Raw genomic sequence first — 21,279 nt, 5'->3', positions numbered from 1 at the left:
CTGTATCAGCCAAAGCTGCTCATGGCCATTGATCCCAATGTACAACCTTGGGTCCAAAATACCCTCTAGCCTGGCCAGAAACTGTGGGGGTAGGACTAGCCTCCCATCATTGTCGAACTCAAATTGGACCCCACCCCTATCTGGGTAAAACAATACCCTTTGAGCCTAGAAGCCCGGCGAGGAATCGCACCACATATACAACGGCTTCTGGAGGCAAAAATTCTTAAAACGTGCCGATCTCCATGGAATACTCCTTTGTTACCTGTGAAAAAGCCTGGGGGAATGGACTTTAGGCCTGTGCAAGATCTTCGTGAAGTCAACAAGCAGGTGAATGATTTACATCCAACCGTCCCTAACCCGTACACACTTTTGAGTGGCCTCCCACCAGACTATGTCTGGTATACTGTCCTAGACTTGAAAGATGTCTTTTTCAGTTTACCCTTGGCCCCCTTGAGCCAAGAGATCTTTGCATTCAAATGGATAGAAGAAGGCAGACAGACCTCAGGACAGCTAACTTGGACTCGACTTCCGCAAGGCTTCAAGAATTCACCAATGCTATTCAATGAGGCTCTGGGTGAAGACCTCCATGAGTACCGGGTTAATCACCCCAACATTGTTCTATTGCAGTATGTTGATGATCTTATGCTAGCCGCCACCACTGAGGAAGCATGCCTAGAAGCAACAGGCAACCTCCTTCAAACTTTGGGGAACCTTGGGGTACCAGGCTAGTGCAAAGAAAGCCCAAATTGCTAAGCAAGAAGTCGTATACCTAGGGTATAAAATAAAACAAGGATGGAGATGGCTGACACAGGCCATGAAAGAGGCCATATTGCAGATCCCTGAGCCAGCAACTCCTCAACAAGTGAGAATTTCTTGGGACTATTGGGTATTGCTGGCTATGGATCTTGGGATTTGCTGAAAAGGCCCAGCCGCTATATGAAGGAAGTAGAGAAAATAAAAACTGGACTTGGACTGAGCCAATGAAAAGGGCTTTTCAAGAACTCTGACAGACTCTACTGGAAGCCCCAGCCCTTGCTGTCCCTGACCCGTCCAAGCCCTTCCAATTGTTCATAGATGAAAAACGGGGAATGGGAAAAGGAGTCTTGATGCAGCAGTGGGGGCCTTGGAGGCGACCAGTGGCCTACCTATCCAAACGACTGGACCCAGTGGCTGTGGGGTGGCCACTTCACCTCCGAATCATTGCCGCTACTGCACTCCTGGTCCATGATGCTGACAAGCTGACTTATGGACAGTGACTCCTGGTCTACACTCCCCATGCCATTGAAGGGATTCTGAATCAGTCACCAAATAAATGGCTCTCTAACACCCGTTTGACCCATTATCAGACTTTGCTGCTGGACACCCCAAGGATACACTTCCAGACGCCATGCTTCCTGAACTCGGCCACTCTCTTACCCAACCCGGAGGAAGACATCCCCCTCCATGATTGTGGTGTGATATTGGCTGAGACAACGGCAATATGAAAAGAACTAACAGATGTGCCTTTAAATAACAGTGAGCTGATATGGTTTACAGATGGAAGCAGTTTTATAAAGGATGGACAGAAAAAGGCTGGAGCCGCAATAGTTGATGACTCTGGAAAGATAATATGGGCTGAAGCCCTTCCCCCGGGTACCTCCACCCAAAAAGCGGAACTAATAGCCTTAATACAGGCTCTGGAGAGGGCAAAAGGAAAAAAGAGTCACTATTTATACCGAGAGTCGGTATGCATTCGGCACTGTACACATCCAGGGCCCAATATATAAAGAGCGGGGATTTTTGACAGCCAAGGCAAAAGAAGTTAAAAACCGGCCTGAAATCTGAAGACTCTTAGCAGCTGTCCAACAACCTCGAGCAATGTCAATAGTACATGCCCCTGGACATCAAAAGGGAAGAGACATCAAGGCTCAAGGCAACCGAGCCACTGATATGGTGGCTCATGAGGTGGCTAACAGGGACTGCACAGCCCCTATACTAACTGTGGGGCTGCCATCCCCAGATATGGGAACCTTGCCCCCAACCCCCAAGTTTTCCTCTTCTGATCTCAATTGGGTTCAAGAAAATGCCAGCCCTCAGGAGGGCGAAAACGGATGGTATCGGGACCAAGATGACAACTTGATACGTCCCACCAATTTGGGTCAACATCTCTGTATGCACCTACATCTGACCACCCATCTAGGAGAAGAAAAGACTCTAACCCTCTTACAGAAAGCACGTTTGCGGTTTCCCTGACAACAGGCGACTGTACGAGACATAGTCCAGGCCTGCAAAGCATGCCAGATGATGAAGCAGGGAAAAGGACAGCATACGGGAATGAGGTACCAGGGAGAGAGGCCAGGGCAACACTGGGAGATAGATTTTACAGAGGTAAGACCAGGCAAGTATGGGTACCGTTATCTGTGAGTTTTGGTGGATACTTTTTCTGGGTGGGTGGAAGCATTCCCTACTAAGGGAGAAACAGCAATGATAGTAACTAAAAAGATCCTAGAAGAAATAGTACCTAAGTTTGGGCTGCCAGTGACTATTGGCTCTGATAACAGGCCTGCCTTTGTGAGTCAGATTGTACAGGGACTGGCCTTAGCTCTGGGAACCAAATGGAAGCTACATTGTGAATACAATTCCCAGAGCTGAGGACACGCTGAGAGGATGAATCGGACTCTAAAAATCTTTGGCAAAATTGACAATAGAGACTGGCGGGGACTGGGTGACTCTCCTTCCCTTCGGTCTCTTCCGTGTGTGTAATACCCCCTATAGGCTGAACTTAACCCCTTTTGAAATTATGTATGGGAGGCCCCCTCCCATATGCCCTATCTTTGAGGGAAGAAAACAACCACCCCCTACTTTAAGACAGTTCCAGGAAGCCCTGATGGCATTAGGCAAGGTGAATACACATGTCTGGAAATTGATCAGGGAAATCCACGAGGGTCAGAACAAGGGGACCATCCCCTCACATAATATTGGTCCCGGAGATTGGGTCTGGGTTAAGCGACACCAACCCAAGACATTAGAACCTAGATGGAAAGGTCCTTATGTTGTTCTTCTTACCACCCCCACTGCTTTAAAGGTCGACGATGTTGGAGCTTGGGTGCACAGCAACCACGTACGCCAAGCCACTCCAGAAGAGCAAGGAAGGGCCCAAAAAGAATCAGAGGTAACGCCGCACCCTTCAAATCCCTTCAAGATAAAGCTCATCCACCGACGGGATCCAGACAAGTCATCCTGACTGTCCTGTTGGTGACCATCCTCCTTGACCCTGGAGCCACCCATAACAACCTGCACCAGCCAGCCGAAATCACCTGGAAGCTTCAAGACGGACTAACACGAGAGGTGCTCAACTTAACCACAGAAGTACATCCTCCAAACACCTGGTGGCCAGACCTATATTTTGACTTAAAGCCGGTGGTAAATGTGCCTTGGGCTAGGGGTTTCCTCCAGATGCAGGGGTTCTGGGCATGCCCGGGCCACCAGAGGACCAAATGGAAGACTTGTGGGGGAGCACAAGATTATTTTCGTAAATCATGGGATTGTGTTACTTCTGATGATGGGCCTCGGTGCTGGGAGGTAGGAAATTGGAACCTACTTAACTTCTCATTCACAAAGCCCACCCCCAGAGCCCTTGGGGACCCAACTTTTAAATGTGAAGAGAATTGTAACTGTGCACAGGTTAAGATAAGGTTCAATTGGGGAAAAAAAAGTGAAAAAGAGAGGGCTTGGATTTCTGGCTTATCCTGGGGAATACAAACAAGAATGGTGGCAGGCGCACAAATTTACGGAGGAATTATAATTATAAGCCAGATTCTAGAGCCAATGCAGATACACAGTATAGGTCCCAACCCAATGGAAAAAATTGACATAACTCCCAGCCTGACCACAGCAGTTTCCACATCGTTCATCTCACTCGATCCTCCAGGTCCCATCTGCAACCTCAGTTAGTTAAGGCTGCCTATATAACCTTAAATCAAACTAACCCAGAAGCAACTAGATCTTGCTGGCTTTGCTATAATCTATAACCCCCCCCCCCCCTTACTATGAAACACTGGGTCTTAACACCTCTTACGGCCTGACTGATAGTATAGATCCTCCTCAGTGTCACTGGGGAGAACGAAAAATGGGCCTCACAATGGAAAAAGTTTGGGGAAAGGGACTCTGTGTGGGCAGAGTTCCGCCCCAAAATTCCCCCTTATGTGCCTACACAGCTGAACCTACAGAGCTAACTGGGATTAGATGGATTATCCCAGAGATGGGGGGATGGTGGATTTGCTCACGTACTGGTCTAACCCCTTGTTTACACATCTCAATATTCAGTCCTAAAATAGAGTTCTGTATCTTGGTGGCAGTTGTGCCAAAAATCCTGTACCACCCTGAAAAGATAATGTATGACTACTGGCCCCCAAAACAAACACCCGGTCAAATGATACAAGGCAGAACCAAGAGAGAGCCTATTACAGCTATCACCATAGTGACCATGTTTGGCCTTGGGATCGCTGGGGCGGGGACTGGGATAGCAGCCGTGTCCCTCCAAGGCCAGATATTTACTTCATTGTGGGTGGCCATAGATGAAGACATTACCCACCTAGAAGAGTCAATTAGTCACCTAGAAAAATCGCTGACCTCCCTGTCCGAGATGGTTCTGCAAAACCGAAGAGGGCTAGATGTAATTTTTCTACAGTAAGGCGGGCTCTGCGCAGCCCTGGGAGAAAAGTGTTGTTTCTACGCAGACCACACTAGGATAATAAGAGAATCTATGGCAAAGGTGAGAGAAGGACTAGCCCAGCGAAAGAGAGAGCGAGAAGCCCAGCAGGGATGGTTTGAATCTTGGTTTCAACAATCTCCATGGCTGACAACATTAATTTCCACCCTGGTGGGACCTCTTATGGTGCTTTTATTAATATTCATCTTTGGCCCATGCATCCTCAATAGGCTCATTACGTTTATAAAAGAGTGTATTAATGCAGTTCAACTATTTGTGTATAAGAAGGCAATATCAAACTGTACCCCCAAACAAAGGAAGATTCCTCTATATGATCTAAAGACAGGGGGTAATGTTACAACCTCACCAGAGCGATGACAGGCTCAGAGAGGTGCCCTAGGCCAAAAATAATGCCTAAGTCATGATTCCGGGGCTTCCGGGGATGATAACTCTGGCCAATCAGAGGGATGGTAACTGTGGCCAATCAGAGAGATGATAACTCTGGCCAATCAGAGGGATGACTGGCCAATCAATAAATACCAGGAAACCCCTGCAGCCAATCAACCCTTGCCAACTCCCTATCTTTTTGCTAAACTTATAAATACTGCTGTAAATCTGGGCTCAGGGCTCTCCTCAAGACTCCACTGCACTGGATGAGATGGGAGCCCTGGCTTGAGCTGGCAGTAAAACCCCTTTATGATTTTGCATTGCTGTGGCCGTCTTATTCTCTCAGTTTTGGGGACTCAGACTCTGGGAATAATAAGGGCACTTAAAAAAGACTCTGTAAAGGGCCAAAAAAGAAATATTTTAGGCTTTGCAAATATGATCATTGGTGATTAATCAAGTTTTCAGCCATAGACAATAACCAAAGAAACTGACAAGTCCCTGTACCAACTTTAAGGACTGCAAAATTGAATTTCACACAATTTTCATGTCAGCAAATCATATTATTTTCTGTTTTCCTCAGTCATTAAAAGTGTATGGATCTAAAATAAAAATAAAAAAAATAAGAAGAAGTAAAGCTCATTCTCAGCTTTCTATAGATGGTGCAAAAACAGGGGCAGGCTGCCCTGCATTGATTGAAATGTTATTCCAAGAAGAGAGGCTTCAAGATCCAGGTGTACAGTCAAGTTCCTTAAGCAAAGATCTTGCTTAAGGCAGGTCACCCCTGAGGTCTGTGAGTGCTGGACACCATCACTGGACTCCCCTGGTAGACTTGGAGGCCGTTCTCAGCCGTGTGTCCTGGTGACTGTGCAATCTGTTTTTTCCCTTTAGTGAGCTGAAAATCTTGACAGACCCAAGACGCTTGATATTCAGATTCAGGCTGACCACACCCTCAGCTGGTGTCTCCAGAGATTCCACCATCAGCGCAGGCGCCCAACTTGGCCTCGCGGCCAATCAGATTGCAGGCGCCGACACCTGGCAGCCAATCATGGGTGGCAGTGGTCACGCCTATACGGACAGGTAAGGCGGCGCCCCAGGCCTGAGAAGGTGTCGTCCCCTCAGTCTCGCCTCCTCAGGCTTACTCCGGGAACCGCCTAGGCCAGGTAAGCAGCCAGCAGTTCTGGCACCGCTAGGAAGGGGGACCGGTAAGGACTGGGGCATGGGGCGGCCAAAGCGGTGTCTGCGGGCCAAGGGGAGGGTTTCTCGGTCCTGACTGGGGCAGTACCTTGCTCAGTGGGGCGGCCTGTGGGGGCCCGAGGGCCCTCAGGAGGGAGCATGCGGCAGGACCCACAGATCCCAGGCCCCTTGCCCCTCTTCGCTCTCTAGTCTGGGCGGACGCTGCTCTGCAGCAGCTTTCCTGCCCGGGGGGTGGGAAGAGCCAGCTCAGGGAAATGGCCTGTTAGGCCCTTGGCCCCCTGCCCCCTCCCAGGTCTCCTGTGGTACCTAGTATATTTAAACACACACACATACATATCTTCATGGTGGGTTTGTGACTCGGCCCTGTTCTGCATCCAGGCACAGTCAGTCGGGCGCAGCAAAAAAAAAAAAAAAATCGATCTAGTGGCCTCTACACTGCCACCACTACGCTTTGGTCGTTTTCCTGTTTCCTCTGCCTCTCCTCGGACTCCAGGGCTGCCCCGTCCTTGGGGGCCTCGAGATTCAGGCCTTTGATTCTGGAAGTTGGCAGATGAAATATTTGTTTGTTTGTTTGTTACTGAGAGAAGGGAGATGGGAGGAAAAAACTCAGGGAAGAAGAGTTCAATCACTTGCTCTGGTTGAGTGTGAGACACCTGGTCAGCATCTTTAGGGTGAGACCAGGTAGGGCCTTGGGGGATAGAAAGTTCCCGGAACAGGTGACTCACCCTGAGCTTTCCCTCTGCTCGCCCCCGGGATGTGACCTTTTCCTGCCTGGAATGTCTCAAGCTTTCAAATTTTCAGTGTGCTCCTGAGGTAATGTGACAGCAATCTTTACAGTAAGGGACAAAGTAGTCTTTCTTGCCTTCCGTTTTTCTCCTTTCATTCGTGGGCTGACACATTACTGTTGAGAGAGTTTTCTTGATTGGGGATTAGCTGAGGTGGTGAGTTCAGGGCCATCATGGTTTCAGGTTTGCAGCTCACTGAGTTGCAACCTTAAAAACAGGTAGGGTGTCTTTCGTTCTCCTGCTTTCTTGAAAGAAAAAAAAGTAAGAGCACCATGGATTTTAAGCTGTGTAGAGCTGACTCCTAGCACTTGGTGAGGCTAAAATGGTCAATGCATATATCCTAAGGTTTTAGCTACAAAAGCAAAGCAATGTAGTTGTGGGAGTTTCCTCGTGGCCTGGTGATTAGCATTCTGGGCTTTCACTGCAGTGGTCTGGATTCAATCTCTGTTCAGGGAACTGGGACCCCACAAGCCAAGCAGCATGGCCAAATGAATAAATGAATCCAGTGGTTCATTCAGAGAAAATGTGTTTTGATTTAACATGTTTACGTGGGATTACTTGCTCATTTCTGTACCCTTAAGGGTTTTATTTTATTAAGTAACTGAACTCCATTGGATGGGGGCAGGGTACCATCTGAGTTCATTTCATGCCAGTAAACAAGATCATAGGTAGCTCTATGTCCAGCAACTTGTGCCTACAACTGTGTTGCATAGTAATCTATTGCTGGTACAGCTTTGAACTTCACAGCATGTTTTGTTTTGGTCGTAACGTGTGGCTTCATAGGATATTAGTTCCCCAACCAGGGATGGAACACAGGATCCTGGCAGCGAGAGGGCTGAGTCCTAACCAAACCACTGGACTGCCAGGCAACTCCTGTTTTTTGGTGATTTGGTTTGTTTTGTGTGTGTGTGTGTGTGTGTGTGTGTGTGTAATTTTTTGTATATTTATAGGAGAACTCTTCTGTGTGTAAGTATGATGTGAATGATATGATAACTTGAAATGTGTGTTTTACTTATTATCTCAAAACTGAATAGTTTGAAAGAACTTACACTTGTTATCTCTTGGCCTAAAATCCAGTTGGGTAGTTTAGCCTCAGGGTCTCTCCTGAGGTTGTAGTCAAGCTTTTATCTGGCTTGGCAACCTCTGAAGACTTCGCTTGTTGAATCGAAGCTCTCTCACTTAGGTACTCATGAAGCCTCAGTTACTCCTTCTGTGGCCCTCTCCAAGGGGCTGCTCTTGTGGAGGCTGCTTTCTTTTCCCAGAATGAGTGATTCAGGAAAGAACTTGCACCCAGGATAAAGTGCAGAGTCTTTTTTCAGATGTTACACATCTTCACTTCTGTATTTGCTTAGTCTCACAGGTCAACCCTGTGATAGATTGAGAGAGAACTACACAGGGGTGGGAATATCAGAAAATGCGATTAATTTGAAGGCTGGTTACCATACCCATTAATCCACCATGCCAGCCTTTCTTCATATGATCTCAGTTCTCTTACTGTGAGCAAATTATTTGGCTTGTGTACACTTCTTGTGTGCTGCTGCTGCTGCTGCTAAGTCGCTTCAGTTGTGTCCCACTCTGTGCAATCCCATAAACAGCAGCCCACCAGACTCCCCCGTTCCTGGGATTCTCCAGGCAAGAACACTGCAGTGGGTTGCCCTTTCCTTCTCCAATGCATGAGAGTGAAAAGTGAAATTGAATTCGCTTAGTCCTGTCCCACTCTTTGAAACCTCATGGACTGTGGCCCTCCAGGCTCCTCCGTCCATGGGGTTTTCCAGGCAAGAGTACTGGTGTGGGTTTCCATTGCCTTCTCCATCTTGTGTGTTCTCTGGTTTGATCTACTCAATTCATGATCTACTAAATTCTTGTTTATTCAGTGATATTCTAGCAAGTCTCTTCTTTTTCCTGGATTAAGTTTTCTGTTTCTCTGGATGGTTCCCATCAGCAAACAGACTGACTATAACGTGACCTGTCGTTAAAAATCCATCTTTTGGTGACACATACTGCTTTTGCTACTTTTGTTTCATATTTGCTTATTATAGACTTGTGCAGAGTTGTTTATAGACTTTGTTATCTTGAGTTCTCTCAGTTTCCTTTAAAGCCACTCTTGTCAAGGCCACAAGTGAATTTCAAATGTTTAACTCAGTGGTCAATGTTTAGTTGTTATTTTATTTAATTTATTGGCAGCCTTTATCAGAGTAGTTCATTTCCTCCTCCCTGAAAAAAATGTTTCCCTTGGATTACAGAGTGCTTCTCTTTCCTTCTTCTCTTCCACCTTCAGTTCTCCCACATACAATGTGTGACCTTTGTATCTGGCTTTATTCAGATGTCATATTTTCTTTTTAAATATTTATTTATTTAGCTCTGTGGCATATGGGATCTTAGTTCCCAGCCCAGGGATGGAACCTGTGGAGTGTCTTAAACACTGAATATCCAGGGAAGTCCCCTAGTTTGTGTATTTTCAAGATTCATCCATTTCATGTGTGTCTAGCAGTGAATTTTTTTTTATAGCTGAATATGGTATATGAATATGATAAATGGCTTCCATGTAGTCCATTGTGAGCATATACCACAATTTATTTATTCATTCATCAATTAATGGATAATACTTGGATGGTGTATGCTTTGTGGCTATTGTGAGTAATGTTGCTGTGAACACTGATTTTGCATGGACTGAACATTTTCAGTTCTTATGGATATATAGAAAAGAGTGAAATTGCTGGATCATATGGCTACTCTATATTAAATTTTTGAGGTACTGACAAACCACTTTTCCACAAGTGGTTGTACCATTTTATAGCAATTACATCAACAATGTCTGAAGAATCCTTTTCTCCACATCCTCTGCAGCACTTGCTATTATTCCTCTTTTTGATTATAGCCAACCTAATCGGTGTGAAGTAGTATCTCAGTGAGACTGATGTACATTTTGCTAGGGGCTTGCCTGGTGTCTCAGAAGGTAAAGTGTCTGCCTTCAGTGTGGGAGACCTGGGTTCAATTCCTGGGTCAGGAAGGTCCCCTTGAGAAGGAAAAGGCAATCCACTCCAGCACTCTTGCCTGGAAAATCCCGTGGACAGAGGAGCCTGATAGGCTACAGTCCATGGGGTCTCAAAGAGTTGGAAATGTCTATTTAAATTATTTTCCTGGTTGTTAAATGTTTTTTTTTTTTAATTGTTGTAAAAAAACATCTAACTTAAATTTTTACCATTTTAATCATTTTTGCATTCTAAGTATTTCACACACTTTCATCAGCCTTTTGGAGAAAGAAATGGCAACCCACTCCATTATTCTTGCCTGGAGAATCTCATGGACAAAGGAGCTTGGTGAGCTACAGTCCATGGGGACACAAAGAGTCAGACATGACTGAGCGACTAATACACACACACACACACACACACACACACACACACACAGTCACAGTGTTGTTTTTTGTTGTTGTCATTGTTTTAGCTGTGCTATGCAGCTTGAATGACAGTTCCCTGATTGAGGATCATACCCAGGCCCCTGATAGGAAACCATGGAATCCTAATGCCTGAACTACCAGGGAATTCCTTATCCCATTGTTATGACCTCTACATTTTTTCATCTTGCAAAATTGGAACTCTGTACTCATCACCTGTCCCATTAAACAACAGCTCCTCTTTTATTCCCTGTTTCCCTAGACCCTGGACTCCATCATTCTTTGTTTCCTTTCTATTGCTTGACTATATTAGATATTTCATATAAGTGGAAACATAAAGAATTTATCTTTTTTATGACTGGCTTATTTCATTTGGTTTGATGTCTGAAATGATCATGCATGTTGTAGCATTTGGCAGAATTTTCTTTATATGGCTAAGCAATGTTTCATTGTATGTATATATCACATTTGATGGACATTTAGATGCTTCCCCTTTTAGTTGTTGTGATTAGTGCTGCTGTGAGCATGGCTGTGCAAATATCTCAAGACCCCATGTTAGCTTCTTTTGAATTTATATCCAGAAGTGGAATTGCTGAATCATGTGGTAGTTCTACTTTTAATTTTTCGAGGAGCCTTTGTACTGTTTTCTGTAGCAGTTGCCCCGTTTTAAAATCTATCCATAACACACAAGGATCCAGATTCTGTACGTGCTTGCCAACAGTTGCCCTTTCCTTTCCTTCCCTTTACCTTTCCTTTCCTTCATATGTACACACACACATACACACACTTTTTTCATATCCTTTTCCATTATTGTTTATCACAAATTATGAATATAGTTCCTTGGGCTATACAGTACGATCTTGTTTATCTATTCTATACATTAATATTATAGTTTGTGTCTCCTGATCACCAGCTCCCAATCTGTCCCTGTTTCACCCTTCCCTCTTGGTAATCACATAGTCTGCTCTCTATGACTGTGAGTCTATTTCTGTTTCATAGATAAATTTATTTGTGTCATATTTTAGAGTTCACAAGTAAGTGATACCATATGATATTTGTCTTTCTCTTTCTGACTCCTAAGTATTCTTTTTAGTGCTAGTGTAGATTCAAGTATTTACTTAACTTCATTTTCAGAACATTTGTTGCTACTGTATAGAAATGTGATTGACTTTTAAAATATTTATCTTGTATTCTTCAAACTTTATATTAATTCTAATACTTGTAGTTTCTTCAGGATTTTCTATATACAAAAGTATGTTACCTCCAATATACTTTGACTTTTTCCTTTCCATTCTGAAGACTGTTTTTTGTTTTTTGTTTTTTTTTTTTTTTTTTTTAAACAACGGCAACAATTCCTTTTTCTTACCCGATTGCTCTGGTTATAGAACTGCCAGTATAATGTTGAGCCAAAGTGTGGAATAGACTTGTGTTGTTCCCAGTCTTAGAGGGAAAGCTTTCAGTTTTTCATTATTAAGTATGATGTTAGCTGTGGGTCTTTTACAGGTACCCTTTGATTGAGAAAGTTCTCTTCTGTTCTTAGTTATTAAGTGTTTTTTTAACCCCTATTATGAAAAGGTGATAGATTCAGGGAAATGCTTTTTCTGCAGGCAGATGTGGTTTTTTTGTCCTTTATTATTTTAAAATGACATAATGTTGATTGACTTTCATATAATGAACCAACTTTGCATACCTCCATAAATCCCATGTGATCATGGTATACAGTCTTTTTTATATGTTGTTAGATTTTGTTGCCAGTATTTTGCTGAGGACTCTTTCACCTGTATTCATAATGGATATCGGCTGTGTGTGTGTGTGTGTGTGTGTGATGTCTCTGTGTGATATTGATATGAGAGAAATAATGGCATCACTTTCCCTGCTATGTGGGGAAGATACCTGTGGAGTAAAAGATGAAGCATTGTTGGATTTAAGTTTAGCGAGGATCAGAGGGAGAAATTTAGGATATATCAGTGTGGAATTGGAGTGAGATTATCAAGAGAGTTATTTCTCAATTTACTAGACCTGTGTTAAGTGCTTGGCATTGAATTATGCTGTTTGTTAACTATGTATAGATACTTTATACTTTGAATTTGCTACCTATTTTCTTTATTAACATTTATGAAATTAGAATTTGTGAATCAATTGTAATGTGCATTTAAGATACATTTTCTTCCAATTTTACTACAAAACAAGATGCCATTGAATAGCTGATGCCTTTTTAAAAGAGTTTTTAACCTTAAATCTAACAAACAAGCATGTTTCTCTTTAAGATAGAGAAACACATTTAAAAGTTATAAATTCGTCCAAGAAGATGTGGCTGTTGTGTGGTTAACTTAGAATTCCAAATTAATCTTCTTTGACTCCAAAGTCCATGTTTCTAAACACTGCACAACAGTGCTTTTGTAAAAATACTTGTCCTTTACATGTGATTTCACCTAATGATCAGTGGTGTTGGGTTATTTTTTTTTCTTTTTTTAAATAGAAGATATAAAAGTCAACATGGGACAAAGCTATAATTCTAGAGTCATGTAGACTTGTAGTCATAGGTTTTCAGCTGTCATTCTGTCTCTTTGACATTCCGTGTCTTTGTCTGTGAGATAAGGGTGTTTATAATTACCCTAGAGTTTTGGAGATAATCAAATAGCACATTTTTCTTTACTTAAGTAATATGTAGTATGTTTATACTTAGGTGGCAGTTCGTATAAAGGAAGCAATGGGACTTGTGGCCACACCTTCCAAGAATAAAAAAGTATTTAAAATATGGAACCACCAAGTAAGTTATGTGAAGAAGAACAAGAGCCAGAACTACCGAAATGCGAGGAAGATACCAAACAAGTATATGATAATGATACTGAACTGATCTTGGTTGGAATGGAACATGTAAATGAAGATGCTGATGTGATCTTTGTTGGGATGACCTCAACTTCAAAACCAATCATTTCAAACATACTGAACAGAGTTACCCCAGATTCTTGTTCAAGGAGAAAAAGGTATGGTCACTTCAGGAATGGTAGCGCTCACAAATTGCAGCCTGTTAGTCTTGTGACTACTACATCAGAATCAAAGACTATCTTGCCAGTTTCTGACTCTGAATCAAGATCAACAGATAGTCCTGTTATTACTGAGCCTTTGTCTCAAGCTGATTATAAAAATATTTCACCACAAATAGTGCCTAATAGCTTTTTAAAGGAGTTATGTTGTTTTTGATTACTTTCACAAGTTCATTGCAGCATCCAGTAGAAACAGCAGTTTCTGCAGGAGATATGAATAAAAGTCCTCATGTATCAAAGTGACTTTCCACTTCTGAAACAAATAGCAGAAATCCCAAAAGGCCTAAACTCAGTGATCGCATTATAGGGGATCATTCCTTAGCTTTGTCCCCTTCAGGTATTTTTCATACAGTGACCACTCAGCAAAGCACACCAGACCGTGTCCATACCTCACTAAGCCATGTTCAGAATGGAGAACCTTTTCCAACACCTTTTCCAAAGGACAATGTTCATTGCAAGCCTGTAAAACCTTTAGGGGAAAAAGTACTGACAAAAACTGATTTTCCAAGTTTAGCAAGTCTAAAAAAGATTGTTGATCCCACAAAAGGAAATCTGATTGTGTTACCTCGTGACTTCTACTATGGAGAGCATATAGGAGTTGGGCAGCCAGAACCGAAGACCCACACAGCCTTTAAAGGCCTCAACTACTTGAAAGTTCTAAAAAATGTCAAGTTTATGAATCACATGAAGCACCATTTGGAACTTGAGAGGCAGAGAGGTGACAGCTGGAAAAACCACACCACCTGCCAGCACTGCCTCCACCAGTTTCCTACTCCCTTTCAGCTGCAGTGTCACATTGAAAGTGTCCACACTCCCCAGGGGCCCTCCACAGTCTGTCAAATCTGTGGGTTGTCCTTTGAGACAGATCAGGTTCTCTTACAGCACATGAAAGGCAATCATAAGCCTGGTGAAATGCCCTATGTATGCCAGGTTTGCAGTTACAGGTCATCATATTTTGGAGATGTGGATGCGCATTTCAGAGCATACCATGGTAATACTAAGAATTTGTTTTGCCCGTTTTGTCTCAAAATTTTTAAAACTGTAACACCATACAGACGTCATTGTAGAGGGCACTGGGAAAAGAGTTTTCACCAGTGTCCCAAATGTCGCCTAGTTTTTAACTTTCAAAGAGAAAAGGGAGCACAAGACCCAGTGTCATCAAATGTTTAAGAAGCCTAAGCAGCTAGAAGGATTACCTCCTGAAACAAAAGTTGTTATTCAGGTATCACTGGAAGCCCTTCAACCAGGATTGGTGGAAGTAGCATCCATTACTGTGAACACATCTGATTCTGAATCATCACCCCCCAAATCTAAAACTTGAAGGTCAAAAGAGAAAAAAAATGTTTATTCTACTTTCAGTAAGTCTGAAGTAAGTATTTCAGTCAAAGTTAAAAACCCCATTAAAAAAAAATCAAATTATAGCATTACTCAATAATATCAAATATAGGGAAACCGATGGTAATTTATGTGTTTTTGTTTTAAATACAGGAAGTCCAGTTTTGTTTGATCTGAATATTGAGATGTTATTTAAAAATCTATTACCCGTTTTTCATAAAATTGTCTCAACATGTAAAAAGAATGTGTACATATGTGCGTGAGAGAGAGAGAGAGAGAATGAGAGAAGTGGAGAAAGGAAAAGTAACAACCTATTTTGGTATTTCATGTTACTTGTAAATTCGAAAGCTCTACTATACATATAATCTGTAGAGTGTTTTAGCAACGTAGTTTTCAACTGTTTTCATGCCTTGAAGATCTCAGTATCAACTATATAGCCAGATTGGAATGGGTTTCCTATGATATGGTCCCATGTGCTGCTGAAATCTCCAAAGTGCCTCTTGTGCTTATCTAAGATAATCTGGCTGTGAAAGCGTGCTGTGGAGAAGTTGATGGAGAATCTAAGATGTGAGTTTGGACCAGACATGGGATTTAATCAGTGAAGATCTGTGGCTTCTTGTCCCAGTGGAGGAAGAGGCATACATTCTCTCCAGGCATGGATCAAAGGCAAAAGGAACACTGTCTCAGAGTGTCTTGACCTAGCCCAGGAACATCTCAGGAAGCTAACCATTAAAATGTCTTTATTTGGTGAGAGACCCCTGCAGGCATCAAGCAGGCCCTGTGTATCATTGACTGCAGTTGGAGAAGCAGAGATAGTTATTAGAATGAGACCTGGTGCCTGTGGACCTCTTGTTGAGTGACCAAAATGGGAATTTGATTCATTCCGTCTCTTTTCCCATTTGGCTGGCCTATAGTCACAGTGAAGTAGCCATATCTGTGTCGTACACAGTAGTAAAGGAAGTTAAGATTTCCAAAGAAAAGAGAGCCCTGACATCCAGTTTGATTTGTACTGGACCCATAGTTTTAACTGAAAAGGATCAATCACAGGAAATCTGTTCAGTTTATGAATTGAGGTAAATTTAGTTCTCTTACCCTTAAGCTACAATGGAGTTGTCCAAGAATAGTAAATGTAGTGGATAAAAATGACCCAGGGTGATTAAACCCTTTGTACAACTTTTTTTTTTAACTTTTCCAGTTACATATGTCTTACCCTAACTGAACATGTGAGGATTTCAGTTTTGTATCTTATCTTGCCATGGACACAAATGTAGTACAGTTAACAACTAATTCTTTGTGTGTGTAATTTCCCATTTTATCAAACTAATACTGAGTTTCAGTCTTACTTGATACAGTCTGATGTGCAAGAATTGTCTCGTTTATTTTAGTAATTATCAGGTCATAGAGTTATTATCCTTCCTGTAATCTATTCAACTAATCTGTGATTATACTTGTGATTATACTTTTTTCTTGTGGTCTCCAAGGGCTCTTTCACAGACCTGTGGGGTACCCTCTAAGTATTGGTTCCTGAACATCAGCACACTTGGCTCCCTCCGTGGGTTCCTGGAGTTAAGTCTCCTCCTGGAGTTGAATGTCATCCCTTCTTCACTTCTGGCACAGATACCTAGCAATCTCTGTGCACCATTCAAGGAACCTGGGATCCTGTCTGTAGACCTATGCTAGGAGAAATATCTCCGTTTCCTTTTCCTTTCTCCCCTTCTTTGTCTCTCCCCACTCTGCCCCCTCCCCAATTTATTTAAATCCTCTTAGCTTTCACAAAATGCTGGAAAATGATAATCACCAAGGGGTTAGCATCCCTCTCAGAACTGAAGAGGAAGGACTACAGATGACTAAGCTGTAGTGAGTCTATTGTCTCCATTTTAGGTAATTTCCTGAGTGTAAAATTTAAATACAAATAAATTGTATTTATTTACTCAATGCTTGATTGATTGATTTGCACTTTGAATATTATACTAAGCCTTTCCAGTTAGTTTACTTGGGCCAAAGCACTTTGCTAAGTGTCAGCTTAAACCACTCTTAGGTGTATAAAGAGTGTGTGTGTATGTTCTGGTCTTAGGTGAAAACTCTATGTATAAATAAATGTGCAGACTATTGCATTCTTATCTCCTTTATTCTATTTCTATAGTAAAAATATGAAATGTTTTAGTTATGTGTTTTTATTGTTGCTTAGTATTATCAACACAGTTACTGTTGTTTGCTCTGACGTATGCTCCTAAGTAGTATAAGTTTTATTTATTTTCAAATAAAAAGTTTCCAGGGATATGGTCCCTGACTACTTACTCTCTTCCATTCTCTGTCGTTCTACTCTACTATTTACCCCGCCAGTGCACTGTTTTTGACAACACAGGCCTTGCTTTTCCTCAAGTAAATTCCATTTCTTCCCGATCCAAAGACTTTGCAACTGCTATTCTTTTGCATGGCTTGCTACCTCCTTTGTTTGAGCTTCACCAATGATGTTCAAATCACACAATGAAATTTCCAACCCCCTCCCTTTCCTCCTCCTCCTCCTTAAAGTGGAGACTTTAAGTCTCTACCCTCTTCCCTCTCCAGCCTAAATTTCCTAGATTTTCACACACACATACATACACACATACACACACAAAACAAACAAACAAACAAAAGCAGATAATATCAGGGCTTTGCTTAGAATTAACTTGAGTCAGTTTCTGTGCCTGCAAATAAAAGATAGTTAATAGTTGAGTTCTTTCAGGAGCTTCCTCTGTTTTTCTATCAATACCTCTATATTTTTTCCAGGCAATGACATTTTGTTTTGTTTACAAATATATTGAATATCTGGCAAGATTACTGTTTTGTTATTGCCCTTTGTAAATTTCCTTGTCTACTTTGCTTTTTTTTATTTTTATTTTTGCTTTATTTTACTCTACAATACTGTATTGGTTTTGCCATACATTGACATGAATCCACCACAGGTGTACATGAATTCCCAAACATGAACCCCCCCTCCCACCTCCCTCCCCATACCATCTCTCTGGATCATCCCCATGCACCAGCCCCAAGCATCCTGTATCCTGCATCAAACATAGACTGGCAACCCGTGTCTTGCATCATAGTATACATGTTTCAATGCCATTCTCCCAAATCATCCCACCCTCTCCCTCTCCCTCAGGGTCCAAAAGTCCACTCTACACATCTGTCTCTCTTGCTGTCTCACATACAGGGTCATCATTACCGTCTTTCTAAATTCAATATCTTTCTGGTTTACTTCACTCTGTATAATCGGCTCCAGTTTCATCCATCTCATTAGAACTAAAATGTATTATTTTTAATGGCTGAGTAATTCTCCATTGTGTATATGTACCACAGCTTTCTTATCCATTCATCTGCTGATGTTGCCAAAACATTGTAAGTAAAATTAGTATTTACAGAATTTTTTTAAAAAATGATTTCTGCTGTCTGTATTTTTACAAATAGCATGGCATATTTTTATTTATTATTATTTTTTTTAATAATCATATTGTGTTGGCCAGGACTTCTAAACAGTGGTGTGTAAATGGGTTTTCTTTTCTTTTCTTTCCTTTCTTTTTTTCTTTCTTTTTTTCGGGGGGGGGGGGTTCATCAAAGGCAATGAGTAATTGGCTTAATAAATTTCCATTTCTGTTTCTAGATCTTAAAGAAAATTGTTTTATTGGATAGTTTACAACATTTGTTGAGACATTTACTTTTCTTTCTTTCTCCCTTCCTTTCCTTTTCTTCCTTTCTTCCTCTGTCTCTCTTCCTCTTTCTTTCCTTCCCTTTCTTTCCCCAGGTTTTTGCTTGACTGGACCTTTCCTGAAACAAAAGTAATTCCACTCAGAGTTGAATATTATCCTCTCAGAACCCATACCATTTCTCATTTCTAGTACTGAAATTAACCTCCTGTTCCCCTTATTAGATTTGCCACAGTTGTACCAATGTTTCTGACTTTCTTTTTCAAAAAGCAGCTCTTACTTTATTATCCCAACAAGTTTTATTGTTGTTGTTTTCTATTTTTATTTCAATTCATATATACCTTCATCTTTCTTTAGGATTTTTTTTTCTTTATAACCTTGTATTTTAAAAGCTTTCTTTACAATTTTTTTTTGTTGATATATTTGATTTACAATGTTGAGTTTCAGATGTATATCAGAGTGATTTAGTTATGCAGAAACATATCTGTTCATGACCTACCTTTATTTAGCAATTTTGTCTGAATCCCAAATATATTTATGTGTACATTTTTTAATTAAAATTTCATTCTCTATGATTTTTGGCAAGTTAATTCCAATGATTTCACTATTTGCAGGCTTAATGTTTTCATTTATAGTTTACTGAGAATTAAGTTTTCCTTGGAAGTCTGAGGGTATGTGTATATACACTGACATGTCTATATACACATCCTTTTCAGATTACTACATTTTTTAAGATATGTAAATATATTTTAAAGATATTTTGTTTGTATGGTAAAAAACATGAAATGTTTTAATTCTAGAAATTTGTTCCCCCAAATGAATATAGTATAAAGGTATAAAACTATATTCCTCTGAGAATAATCCTTACTAACAGAACTTGGAAATGTTAAAAAATTATTCATAAAACTTACTAAAGGTGGTAAGAAAAACTTTATTCAAGGTGAGTACTACATAATGTGTGAGAGAGATTGAGCTTATGTCTGACTCCAGCAGGGATGCAGCTGGGATTTATAGCTAAGGAACAGGGTGGGTCCATGGGATTTCAAAGAGAGACTGAGAGACTGAAAAGCAATGGACAACAACAACAGAATGCATGTCAGTGGTGGAAACTTATTAAGAGGACCATAAGGGTGAGAGTGGATTCTGGCTCAACTGAGAGGATCATTGCTGAGGCTAGGCAAGGCTGATAAGACATTCAGGTAAGTGAAAAGTTATGACCAACCTAGATAGCATATTCAAAAACAGAGACATTACTTTGCCAACTAAGGTCCGTCTGATCAAGGCTATGGTTTTTCCAGTAGTCATGTATGGATGTGAGAGTTGGACTATGAAGAAGGCTGAACACCGGAACATTGATGATTTTGGTGTTGGAGAAGACTCTTGAGATTCCCTTGGACTGCAAGGAGATCCAGCCAGTCCATTCTGAAGGAGATCAGCCCTGGAATTTCTTTGGAACAAATTATGCTAAAGCTGAAACTCCAGTACTTTGGCCACCTCATACGAAGTGTTTACTCATTGGAAAAAACTTTGATGCTAGCAGGGATTGAGGGCAGGAGGAGAATGGGTCAACAGAGAATGAGATGGCTGGATAGCATCACTGACTCAATGGATGTGAGTCTGAGTGAACTCCGGGAGATGGTGATGGACAAGGAGGCCTGGCGTGCTGTAATTCATGATGTCACAAAGAGTCAGACACGACTGAGCGACTGAACTGAACTGAGAATGTATTTGATCTGAAACTGAGGGTGGTCAGATCAAGGGTGGGGTATGTTTTCTAAACTGAAGTAGCAGATTCTGTTTTAGATTGGACTAAATGGACAGGCTCCCCTGGAGAAAGACATTGCCCAAATTTGGCAGTGCATTGATGGACTACAGCTGCATAGCAAATTACCCCAAACTAACAGCTTATCACAATATTATCTCATACTGCTGCTGAAAGTTGTGAATCCAGGGGTAATTCAGCTGAGTGATCTGGCTCACTGTTTCATGAGATTTCCATCATCTGAAGCCTTGACATGGGCTAGTGGATTTCCTTCCAAGATGGCTTACTCACATAGCTGTTGAAACCAGTTTCCTTGATGGCTGTTGGGAGAAAGCCTCAGTTCTTTCACATGGGCCACTCTCCTGGGCTACCTGAGTGTTCTCAAGATACGACTAAGCTGGCTTCTAGAGTGAGAGATCCAAGAGGATGAGCAAGGAGACTGTAGTGACTTTTATGACCTAGTCTCAGACACTTCATTGTTCATTTCTACAATATTCTGACATTAGAAATGAACCATTTAGTCCACCACACATGTGAAGGGGAGAAGGAAAGAATTTGAGGACATAATTTAAAACCACGTGGTACACACATGGCCACAAATTGTTTTCATATTGCATGTCCAAAATGCATTTTTCCTGCCAATGTTTTCAAATAATTTATCCATTATAGCATTAACTTGAAGTTCAGGACCTTGTCATCTAAGTGAGGTTCAGATATGGATCAGGGTCCACTTCTACATTATCTCAAGTGTTCTGACGTTCAGTTGTGTCCTATTCTTTGCGACCCCATGGACTGCAGCACTGCAGGCTTCCCTGCCCATCAACTCCAGGAGCTTGCTCAAACTCAAGTCCATTGAGTCAATGATGCTATCCAACAATCTCATTCTCTGCTGTCCCCTTCTCCTACCTTCAGTCTTTCCCGCATCATGGTCTTTTCCAATGAGTCAGTTATTCGCATCAGGTAGCCCAAGTATTGGAGCTTCAGCTTCAGCATCAA

The 21,279-nt window shown here is 41.7% G+C and overlaps 1 pseudogene; it reads left to right on the top strand.

The window, feature by feature from the left end:
* The first annotated feature begins 13,210 nt into the window (after positions 1-13,210).
* Positions 13,211-14,495, top strand: LOC108634633 (annotated as a pseudogene).
* The last annotated feature ends 6,784 nt before the right edge of the window (positions 14,496-21,279 follow it).

This window comes from Capra hircus, unplaced genomic scaffold (genome assembly GCF_001704415.2).
Source record: "Capra hircus breed San Clemente unplaced genomic scaffold, ASM170441v1, whole genome shotgun sequence".
Lineage (NCBI taxonomy): Eukaryota > Metazoa > Chordata > Mammalia > Artiodactyla > Bovidae > Capra > Capra hircus.
The sequence above is the reverse complement of the archived record's forward strand: the minus strand, read 5'-3'. Positions and strand labels throughout refer to the sequence as shown.